This window comes from Triplophysa rosa, linkage group LG12 (genome assembly GCF_024868665.1).
Source record: "Triplophysa rosa linkage group LG12, Trosa_1v2, whole genome shotgun sequence".
Classification (NCBI taxonomy): Eukaryota; Metazoa; Chordata; class Actinopteri; order Cypriniformes; family Nemacheilidae; genus Triplophysa; species Triplophysa rosa.
The window spans coordinates 4,430,359-4,434,499 of record NC_079901.1 but is presented as its reverse complement, the minus strand read 5'-3'; positions in this window follow the sequence as shown (position 1 = coordinate 4,434,499).

Sequence of the window (4,141 nt, the reverse complement as noted above, 5' to 3'; positions counted from 1 at the left end):
TTCCACGATCATGACACATGAGGTATGTCAAGAAAATAGTTAATTTATACCATAGAATTCCTTATTACGTGACAGGAGGCAACACATATTGAAGAAAATCTAAACAATATTGATATTTATGTGATGTAAAAAAACCTAAAGCAGTTACAGGCAGATACAAAACACACTGTTATAATAATGACCACGTCTTTTCTGTCCTTACATGCAAATTATTGAAAAAGTTTCATAACTGCAAGTGAATACATACCAGAGTCAAAAATAAGAGCGGTAATAATAACTGTGTCTTTATTTAGGCAGTTGTTAGCCACTGATGCGATGTACACATCACATTTGAAAAGCAAACCTCACTGTAAACATCTGAGAATCTCTCTTTTACCCCACACAGCGTGAATACAGTCTTTATATGATTTCACTGCTGTCCTTCTAAAACCTTGTATCTCCATATATTGTGATTTTTTTTTTTATTGTTTGCCATAAATCATTATTATTATTCACCCATTTTTGTCACCCATTGTCAACTTTAACAACACCGTATTTAATCATGTATAAAGTACAGTGTTTTTTCCATTTCCTGAAAAACAGTGGCATTTCGACATCCGAGGTTTCGGAAAGACAGCAATGGTATATTACCAAGTTAAACATAGCAGTAAAAATTTGAAACATGCAATAACATGTTTAAAGCAAATATAGGCATAACCTGCTTTAATATAATGTTTGCTTTAAAATGTAAAATCGTTTTTGAAAGACATTTCCTTTGCACTCAATCTTTGCTTTATAAAAAAATAAAATCACATTACTTCTCACTCCAAACCAGGGATGTTGTGATGAAATTTTCCCACCGGTTAATTGACATGAAAAAACACTGGTTGTACTGTACCTGTGACACCGGGCGTGAGGGGTTTGCTGTGCACTGTAAAAAAAAAACCCGTAAAAAAACGGAAAGTTTCCGGCAGCTGGGGCGCCGGAAAAAAACCGTAAAATTAACAGAAAATATCCGTTACATAAAATTACAGGAATTTTCCGTAGTTATAAATACAGTTTTTAACTGTAATTTTACACAAGGTTTTACAGTTTTTAACTGTAATTTTACACACAATTTTACAGTTTTTAACTGTAATTTTACACAAGTTTTTTTTGTACTCCTTGACTTTTATAATGTTAAATTTAAGATCTAAAGATTAAAGATTCACTTACATATTGTGGGAATTTATGTAGAAACCATTAAAGTACCAATAAGATCACCGATTCAAATAATTTGCCTCAAGTTGAGTTTTTCAGGTTTTAATAAAAAAATAACTTGTTTTTAAACAGTAATGGACAATAGAAAATTAGATCATAAATGCACTGTGACAATATATCAATAGAACAATTAGTTAATCATTACAACAATTCACCAATATAAAAGTGCAACAANTATAAAAATTACAACTTATACAAAATTTTAAATTTCATAAACTGCCTTAAAAACTAGACCACTTATTACCATGAAATTGTCTTGTCAACAGATGAGTCATGAAAGAACAAATAGACAACAGAAGCACATGTAGTTTCAATCAGTGACAGCCAATAATTTTAAGATAAGATAATGGAGTAGTATTTGACAATTTTTACTCCATCCATTCATAGTCTGCAATTTTGCTAAACCGTGAAAGAACCTTTGGACTGACTGCCTTTTGATTTCGTGATGTGTTCTTTACGATTTTGGATCCCTTCTCTGGGTTTATCTTGAAAAGGCATCTGTTGAATAAAAAAAATCAGTAAAAAATAAATAAAGGACTGTACCATAATTCTCTTGAAGGAATAGTTCACCTTCAAAATGAAAATTCTGTATTTACTCACCCTGTTGTCATTTAAACCTGTGTGATTTTTGTTCTTCTGCAAAACACAAAAGAAGATATTTCGAAAAATGTTGGTTACCAAAAACCGTTGGTCCCCACTGACTTCTATTACATAGACACAAAACCAATGCAAGTCAATGGGGACCAACGGTTTTCTGTTACCAACATTTTCTTCTTTTGTGTTCTGCGGAAGAAAGTCATACAGGTTTGAAATAAAAAGAGGGCGTGTACAAGACAAAATTTGCATTTTGAAGGTGAACTTTCTCTTTAATATATTAGCAATAAAAATATCAGCATGGTGGAGATTTGCACAGGGAATGGTTAGGTCGCGAGTGTATGTGATGATGAGTGTGTGTGTGTGTGTGTGTGAGTGTGTGAGGATGTGTGTGCGTGTGAGTTGTGTGTGTGGATTGTGTGTGTGTGATGTGTGTGTGTGTGTGTGTGTGAGTGTGTGTGTGTGTGTGTGTGTGAGAGTGTGTGTGTGTGTGTGTGTGTGTGTGTGTGTGATGTGTGTGTGTGTGTGTGTGGTGTGTGTGTGTGTGTGTTGTGTGTGTGTGTGTGTGTGTGTGTGTGTGTGTGTGTGTGTGTGTGTGTGTGTGTGTGTGTGTGTGTGTGTGTGTGTGTGTGTGTGTGTGTGTGTGTGTGTGTGTGTGTGTGTGTGTGTGTGTGTGGGTGTGTGTATGTGAGATGATGAGTGTGTGGTGTGTGTGTGTGTAGTGTGTGTGTGTGGAGAGTGAGTGCATGTGAGAGTGAGTGTATGTGAGGATGAGTGAGTGTGTGTGTGTGTGTGTGTGTGTGTGTGGAGAGTGAGTGTGTGAGAGTGAGTGTATGTGAGGATGTGTGTGTGTGTGTGGGAGTGATGTGTGTGTGGAGAGAGTGAGTGTATGTGAGGATGTGTGTGTGTGAGAGTGAGTGTATGTGAGATGAGTGTTGTGAGAGTGTGTTGTGAGATGATGAGTGTGTGTGTGTGTGTGTGTGTGTGGAGAGTGAGTGTATGTGAGGATGATGAGTGTGTGTGAGTGTTGTAGTAGAGTGAGTGAGTGTATGTGAGGATGATGAGTGTGTGTGTGTGAGAGTGAGTGTATGTGAGGATGAGTGTATGTGAGAGCGTGGTATGTGATTGGATGTTGACTGACATTAGCTTCTTTCTTACCTCTGCACAAATTCCAGTGTTGCTCCTTGTTCAGCTGGATAGGAAATGTTCAAGCAGTAGTATGAGACAAACATCAACTTGACAGCATCACTGAAGATGATGATGTGGCTGTTAACTATGACCTGGTCCACAGATAACATAAAGTACTCTGCAGTCAAAGGAGAACGTCCTGTCGTAACATGAAAGACAAAAAGAGATCTATAACACTGTGACAAAATAGAACATGAATTCCAACAAATATTAAATATAGCTTCACTTCAGAATTTTTAAACATAACACACACAATTATGCAGGGTGTAATTGGAAGTCCAGCACAGTCCACTTCATCAGGCAAGGTTGTCTGATCAACTTTACGGAACATCTGATCCTCTTTCTCTCTGAAGTACTTGAGAACTAGCTCAAGAAGCCCCGCTTACTTGCAGGAAGGAAAATCAAACATGTAAGTGTAAGGGACATGTTAAGATATCTACAAAAATCCAAAGAAATATACTGAGAAACGTCTAAAATACTAAACGTACTAAAGTAATAAATGCTATCTGCTAACCAGTAAGTCCTTATCAGTATACAGTCTGGAAAAATTAAGAGACCATTCCAACTTTTCATTTCAAATCAACATTTCTAGATGTATTGTGGCCATTCCAGTCTCTGTTGAATTTCAATAAAATCAAACCAACAGCAATGTGAAAGACTTACAGGATGACAACCAGGGCTTAAAGTGATACTTCACCCACAAATGAAAACTCTATCATCATTTACTCACCTTCGAGTTGCTCCAAATGTGTATACATTTCTTTGTTCTGATAAGATATGTGGAACAATGCTTACAACCAAACAGATCTCAACACCCATTGACTACCATAGTAAGAAAAATTATTTTATAATTTGTTTTGTTTTGTTGAACACAAAAGACATTTTGAAGAATGTAGGTCAGCAAACAGTTCTGGGGCACTTTTGACTACCATTGTTTTTTTCCTACTATGGTAGTCAATGGGTGTTGAGGTCTGTTTGGTTATAAGCATTCTTCAAAATATCTTTCTCCGTGTTCATCAGAACAAAGAAATGTATACACAGTTGGAAAAACTCGAAGGTGAGTAAATTATGACAGGATTTTCATTTTTGGGTGAAGTATGCCTTTAAAACGAAAAAAAAA